The sequence below is a fragment of the Limulus polyphemus genome, unplaced genomic scaffold, assembly GCF_000517525.1.
Source record: "Limulus polyphemus unplaced genomic scaffold, Limulus_polyphemus-2.1.2 Scaffold138, whole genome shotgun sequence".
NCBI lineage: Eukaryota > Metazoa > Arthropoda > Merostomata > Xiphosura > Limulidae > Limulus > Limulus polyphemus.
The window spans coordinates 667,383-675,756 of NW_013665748.1; the positions used below are offsets into that span (position 1 = coordinate 667,383).

General features: G+C 33.0%; 1 long non-coding RNA gene across 1 annotated transcript in view; it reads right to left on the reverse strand.

Moving 5' to 3' along the window:
* Nucleotides 1-1,758: 1,758 nt before the first annotated feature.
* LOC106474435 overlaps nucleotides 1,759-8,374 on the reverse strand; it is a 138,366-nt gene continuing 131,750 nt past the window's right edge. Inside the window, exon 6 of the long non-coding RNA XR_002608922.1 lies at nucleotides 1,759-2,016. This is a non-coding gene — a long non-coding RNA (uncharacterized LOC106474435). The remainder of the gene's footprint in view (nucleotides 2,017-8,374) is intronic.

Consider the following 8,374-nt stretch of genomic DNA (forward strand, 5'->3'; position numbering starts at 1 on the left):
AATATATGGTGGTAGTTTTTCCTCTCTAAAACAGTGTTAATAACTTCCTTTATAGTAGCGCCATGAAATATAGATTAACAGTTTCTTGTCACCACCCGCAAGCATTCAGTACACTGTATCAAGCATCATCATTTATGCTAATTGCTTAAGCTAATATCACGTGACGCTAAACGCTCTTTAATTAGGATAATTTCATAAAATTTAAAAGTTTAAAAGTTGGCATAGTATAATAATATCCGTCCACCCGTATGAATCTTATGAAAACTTGAGCTAGAAACTGCTAATCTAGTTTGCTTGGCCTAACTAATACTTATGTATTTGCATGTGCTTTTACCCTATAGTTTGCTGCTCTAAATCAGCCGCATTTAATCCGATTGACAAAAAAAAAAAAAAAGAAACCGTCCACTTTTATTTTTAGGTGAAGCTGTAGTAAAAATGCTAGACCGATAGCTCACGTGACTTTTTGCGTAGGCGTGCGCAAATATTTTGGTCAAAATTGAGCGGTTTTTCTTGAATAACACATGGCTTATATTAGACCAAATTTGACACTTAATGGTAGGTTGTAAAGATCTAACAGTGTATTAAATATGAAAAAAAAAAACATGAAAGTTAAGTATGTTTTTCTATCAAATAAAGTTTCAGTAAGTTCGTTGCGAAGAAAAATATAGGAAGAAACTCCATCATAATTGGGGATGTTATATCTCATGTATTTCTTAATGGATTGCCTTGAAATTCGGTGTGTGAACTAAAGGTCCAGTAGAGCACATTCACGGTACATATGTGTTAGTTTGGATTACTACAGTCCGAGCTACAGAATGTTGAAATTGCTAAACTATGACTCCTGTTAATAACGCACATTGTGTTCTGCCGTGTGTCTTGATTTCTTCTCTGTGTTTCTCAATAACAAAAAATATACTGATCAGGTATTTCAATAATTTTGTAATTTCCTAGCTTTTTAGCCTTTCTATACGCAAATTGTCGAAATGTTCTACAGACAATTACATCTTTTTTTAAACGTAGAACACCTGTTAAACTATTAGATAATGCCTTTTTATGAAGCTTGATATAATAATTGATACTTACTTACTTCAATTAATTAACATTATTCATGTATTAGGAAAAATTATTTTCAAAATACTTACATTTTATCGGTACCGGGGATCATCGGATGAAATAGCAGTAACTATACGGACATACAACGCCAAAATCCGTAGTTCGATTCGCCGCGGTGGACACAGCAGATGGCCCAGTGTGGCTTTGCTTTAAAAGAACAAACAATCGTTACTAATTCTTCGCTATTTACAAGTTTGGAATTATCGAATTTAGTTAGTGGATATTGGCCATCTGAAATCTCACTGTAGCGAATCAGCGTCACTTTACTATGTAGTTTGAATTAATTTCATTTAATTACAACGTCTAAGTCACTACGTATTAGAACACTATATTCCTACAGTTACATATATAAAAACGTATATATATATACATTCTTATGTTTAAGGCTAGGGGCATATGGCGTAGTCTCTAGAATTACGATTCTTTGCTCGTAACTTAGGCAAATGTTATACACAATACCTTACACTTGTAAATAAACAACCTCAGCCTCATCCTTCCTCACTCAGCCCCCACAAATAGTGTATATAAGTTTATCTGTACGAGATTTTTCATGATTTTTTTATATATTTTTTATTAAAGGATTAAAGAAAACTGAATACAATTTACTTCTGTAAATATATAGGATTTTACTTTTTCTTGAATCAAATAAAAGAATGGAGCATGTGAGAATTCTCCAGTGTATTATTCTTGAACATCGTTAATATTCTTGTCAAAGAGAACAAAAGAAAAGAAAAAACGAAACAGCTACAACGGTGACAGTAAACATATGAAACATTCAGAACAGCACGAGCCTGGTCTTGTGACAGCTGTTGTATTGTTGGTTGCTCAATCTTTGATTCTTTATTGAACCTACAAGTTTTCCCGAGTATCGAGGCAACAGCTGGGATCAAAGAACAATCATGCCTAAAGAACAGAAAGAACAAATAAACAACAATAGAAATATGAAAATATATATATATATATTGTGTAAAATTACTGATGTTGAAAAAGCGTGATACAAAACGACGGAATTTAAAAAAAAATGTCCAAAAATCATAAAAACTAAATATCACCTTTAGAATAAAGAATAAGTTGTGTTAAACTTTCCGTATCTTGGGAAAATACTTCGTGTTCAAAAGCTACTGTAAAAAAAAAGATCGAAACAAGAAAATCCTCTGAGGATTTCGATGTTTGTAAAACAGTTCTGTAAGACCATGAAAGCTTTCTTCTTAAGTTGAACCAAAAAGCGAATTGTTGGAGAATAGAGATAAAGTTAGCTTAGTTATTTTGGTATTAGTATAAACTTCTCTCAGCGACTAAAACTGGTAATATATATTCTGGAGCTATTACAAACTACATTGGAGATAACCAAACAAAGTAAGAAATGTAAAATGAAACTATAAGATGTGTGTTTCTCTGTGGAAAGTTATAGTTTCTTTTTATTATAAACACATTAGAAGCACAAAACGAAGGGATTAATTAGTTAACAAACGTGTCATTGGTTGAAAAAATAACAACCATATACTCCCTGAAAAGATTGTTCTTAGATTACTTAGCACGTTATCAAAAGATGTATACACTACTAGTATAATTCATTTTGCATTGAGTGTTGTCTTTTTTAAAAAAGTTTATTTTAAATCATTACTGAGCGTTGTTTTTGGCATTTCAGTGCGTTACTTACATACTAGATAATGGAGACGAAAAAGTAAACACGTCAGGGCCTTAAAGTAACCACTGGAAAATGTTTGCCAGTTATTTTAAAAGGCAACTAGTTTAAGAACAATAACATTGCCATTTATTTACAACAAAATTTACAGATTGTGATTCTGTTCCTTCTCTATCTTAAAATATTTATTTCACTAAGGGTTAAAGTCGAGTCTAAAGAGTCATTGATCAGACGACCACCATTACTGACTGAATTTTAATTTGCCACTTTCTTTGTTCTTCATAGTTGTTGATAATAATCCTTGTAAGCTGGTTAGTAGTGTTTGTGTCTGGGATGTAGTGACAATTAAATTCATATTATCTTTATGGTGTTCTCACATCATGCAGTAGGAAGTAAATGTTGCAGAGATGCACTACTTTCATAATATTCTTAAACTATTCATTCAGAGCACCATCCTGGTTTACACCAGCCACACAAGTAGCGGATGTGTACTATACTAGCAAACAGATTGACCGTGTACTTAATTTTGGTATTCAGCTCTGCCATCTCAATCAGGACAACCTAGATTTCATAGCCTCCATTCTGTAAAATTGTGCTGAAATGAGTAGTGAGATATTAGGTCAAACACATCTGTTGCTGTAAAATTATTTCAGTTTGGTCACTTCTAAAGCATTTGTCTAAAGCATCAGTGATGGTTAACCACAATCCGGTTTCGTCATCTGCTTTACTAGAACTCACTTTTTATAAGATGTTCCTTATCTTGCATTGAAAGAAGCATGATATTTGCACCTTCTGTTTACCACGAAGAATGGTAAAGTCATGATATGTGCACCTTCTGTTTGCCACTGAGAATGGTAAAGTCATGATATGTGCACCTTCTGTTTGCCACTGAGAATGGTAAAGTCATGATATGTGCACCTTCTGTTTGCCACTGAGAATGGTAAAGTCATGATATGTGCACCGCCTGTTTGCCACTGAGAATGGTAAAGTCATGATATGGTATTAGTATAAACTTCTCTCAGCGACTAAAACTGGTAAGATATATTATGGAGCTATTACAAACTACATTGGAGATAACCAAACAAAGTAAGAAATGTAAAATGAAACTATAAGATGTGCGTTTCTCTGATGATATGTGCACCTTCTGTTTGCTACTGAGAATGGTAAAGTCATTTTGTTGAACAATTACCTACTCTACTTGTGTATGATATAATACTTTAAAGATGTCCTCCCCGGCGGGTTCCAGCCTGTGGCTCATGCAAGGTATTAGAGCAAGATCAAGGTGCATCTGCTGCCAACAATGTTCTCACACCACGTCTAATACCGAAATTTATGTGTGCTCCAAAACATACCATCTTGGATTTAAAATTAATAAACAAGAAAACAAAAATGAAAGGCCGCCTTCAGAATATGCAGTATGAGATACAAGTTTTTATTTATCCGTGCATTCGCGATTCTATATAAATAAATATTTATCAGTTATGTTTGTGTTACTATCAATCATCAATTATATATATATATAAATATACACATCAGTTATGTTTATGTTACTATCAATCATCAATGAAAGGAAAGCAGCATGTAGTTGTTTTTTAATTTGTCGTGTAGAATGCCAACAATTTTAGTAATGAACATTCTACATGCTTTATCATTGCAGTAGCTTCTTGCCCATTGAAATGCTATTGCATATTTTCAGTTCTGTTAGTTTCAGGAAGTAATTATATGGCCTCTCATTGATGGGTACGTAGTATAATGCCCTGAATAGCTTTTCCATTTTCATAAGTGTAAGAGTTCATTATTTTCGACCGTTTATCATATTTCTTCTAGATTCTGCTGCACGATGAGCAGTAAATGTACTTATTGAGCATCAGACTTCATGTGCTGATTTACCGGGCCTTTTACACATTCTTGGTGCCAACAACATACTTTGCTATTTTGATGTGGCAGTATTGTTGACACATTTGGTACCAACTAGTCTTGGCAGTATATTGCTAGTAGGTCTTTGTGCTTTTATTGCAGTCAATCAGTTTTCAAGTTTGCATCCCATTTGGGTACAGTTTTCACATAGCAGAAAAATTATATCCCTTTTCTAGCAGCTTTTAAGGGGATGGGGATCACATGCTATCTCTGACACCAAAGGACCTGCAACAGTTTCTGAATTTGATGCTTGCAACGGTACTGGTTCATCAGATATAGATGGCATGCTTGAACTTTGAAGCATTGGCTGAAGTTGTTTCAACTAGAAAGAAGGAAATTAAACATAAAATTAATATAATAAAAAGGAATCTTTGAATAGAATACCCCAATAGATATGAACGCGAAAATACATTTTGAAATAAAATAGATGAATGATAAGATATGTAAAAAAGTACAAAATCTAATACAATATAACGAGCAAGATAGTGAATGGATTTAGCTAGACAAATATTGTGAAAAGTAAGATTGCTATTAAAAACATTATTTGTATTGATACACTCACGATTTTTAACGGATTTATTTCCTTTAACCCAAATACCTCAAGCGTAAGTTTGATACAAGAGTTATTTTTGTTTTTGTTCTTTTCATGGCGACCGATTCAGGAGTTGCGTGCAGTTAAACAGACCGGTATTCACAAGCAAAAGTTTACAAAAGTTGCCTCACAGAAACCGGCCTTAGGCAAATATAACTAATCAGTTGATGTTAATTATTTTATCTGAAAGGCGGCGGAACATATTTGACTTGGGGGGGGGGGCACCGACGATTGGAGTCACCTTATTTGCTTTGTTCACAGTGATGCCTCCCAGTGACACAGCGGCAAATCTGGTGGCTTATAACGCTAGTAACCGGATTTCGATACCCGTGGTTGACACTGTATAGATAGCCCACTGTGTAGCTTTCGCTTAACTACAAACAAACAATTAGCCTTGACTACTGAATTCAAAACCGAAACAGCGACTTTCTATGATAATTATACACGGGGGCACTAGGGTAAAAACTGGGGAGGTCGTGGTCTCAGTGTACCCAATCTCGCTCGGTTCCGCCGCCTAAGTATCCAGGAGACGTTCTTTTTGGGGTTTCATATTTCTAACCATTTTTTTCACGCTCTCACAATGAAATTAGTAAATCAAATTTTGAGATAGCAAGAAAAATGGTACAAACGTTTTAAATACTATCTAGTTTCTGTGTTAAAAAAACAAAATTTTTTTTAGTTTAGGTGTAAAGTTTCGAAATTTTGTTGTGAACACAATGTTTTGAAGAATTATTAAAAATATTTACTTTCGTTTTATACTTTCTATTTTGTATATTAAAGTACCAGAAAGTTTCATTTTATATATCCAATCAATTTTAACTTGTTTGAAATTTATTTAAATATTTATTTTGATACTTTATTTTGCTGATTGAAGCAGTCGACTTTCCTCGATAAATCATACAAACATGGAAAGACTGACAAAGATTTATTGGTGATCAATGACCCTACCTTTCAAATATGGCGTCACTGTTTCCATTATCAGATGTTGTAGCATGATATTTTGACAGCAATATTTTTGGTCAAAATCAATTCATATTTAATTGTTATAGTTTGTTTTCTATAGAAAGGAAGTTATTATATTAGGGTTTGTTCTTTGAGTACATGAAAATTAACAATATATTTAATAATAATAAAAACATTTCTAGCATATGAATAATTTGCCGTCGCAGGCCTAGTCTATAGTTTTTCTTTTCGCTATTAGTCTGCGAATTCATAATTATGTCTAGATTATCAACTGGCAAAAGTAATGCCAGAACCCTTTGATGATCACAAGCTAAACACTATAACCCACTGGCATTTTGCCAGCTCTCCAGGCACCGCTAACTTCGAGCCTGTGCGTATTTCTTCTCCATTAATGTACTTTAAAGTACTTAAGTGTATCGTTCTTTTAACTGTTTAATAATGCTATGCATATGAAAGCCTTAAAAATATTCTTATTCATATCAGGCTTACTGCTGTGTGTATAGATCTTTGTATTTTACAAAACGGTTTTCATCCGTCTACTGTTCTGACACATTATTTGGTATCACCACTCGTGCTTTTTAGACAATTAATTATTTTAGCTTTCACAGAATTATTCGTCAATCAGTTACATATCATTCTATGCGATAACTGATTATATACCTCAGTAATACTGATGAATACCAATTACATTCTTTCATTTGGATAAGTATTTCATAAGAAAATATAAAGGAAAATATGATCAATAGTACAACTTTTTCCACAATTTGTTATTCACAGAATGTTGAATATATTTCTGCCACCTTGTTCAACCTGTCATGTAAAATACTTATAAAAATTCCCTGTCTATCTATCTAATCGATCGTTAATCCTTTCTAAGATGTTTGATTCATCACAATATTTCTAAAAATAACAACAAAGATTGAAAAACTTTACATTCTAGTACATAAGCTCGAGCTTACGTTCAATTTGACCAAATAGAAAGAGAGCTAACGCAGCGTTGAATTTAGTTTTATTTTCTGCTTAACCTGAAATTTTTATGGTGGAGATTTTTTTAACGTTGTCGCCTGTAAACATACGATCCTACTACTTAGAATGTTTATTGTATCACATAAAATAATGGACATTGTATACAAAGAACAACTCACTTACTTAAACCCGCATAGTGGAGGAATAGGTTTCTCGAATCAGTGAAATATGTTTTAACTCTAAAATTTAATGCTACATTTTTCACCAAATATGTTCTTAATCTTGCCATCAAAGAATTCCCGTAGTTAAAGGCAGAAACGAGAAGGATACTCGATATAGCTACTTTAAATGGGAATGATAAAACAAAATGAAAGGATTAAGTTAGTCATCTCCTTATTCTATCCCAATTTTAATGTAAGCTCTATATAATTTATTTCTAAATTTTCTAACTTACATCGAATGTCTCAACCTAATGAAGCCATACGTAAGCGAAACGATTCACAAATTAGCTTTCTACACGCAAGTAACCCTCAGTTTATTTGAATAAAAGTTTATAAAAGCCATATTTTTCCCGAAATACAAAGGATAAACATCAGTTTAGAAAGCTCAGCTATATATCACTTATGTTAGAAACAATTTGTGTGTTAAGTTTAAAATAACACGTTCATTGTGAGTTAACAAGATAAAACACAAATGTGTTGACTGAAGAACAATCTTTGTATTGAATTTTGTACACTGTACATATCTATATAAATATAATAGTACTGTCTTTTGTATGTTCATGTAACTACTTCGCAGGATGTGGATGGATACACCAAAATTGAATCCATGAGGAGATTACACACAACTTTTCAGTTTTGCATTTTGCGGTTGTTATGGGCGTTTTTTACCACTACTTCACCCCCTGAAGATGTATATTTACCAAATTGGTAAGGAGGTTAATTGGGTCCATGGGGAGATACGTACAAATTTGCGGTTTTATATTTTGTGTTTTGTGGTTTTTATGGTTTTTTTTCATAATTACATATAAGGGAAGTCATGTCCTAAGATAACCTTTCATTAATCATGAATTTACATAACTTCCGTCCAGAGGACGGGTACTCCAGCTAGTATGTAATAAAATACAACACAACAATGTCTTTGAATAAACACAATTATGAATTACAAACCGCACTCCA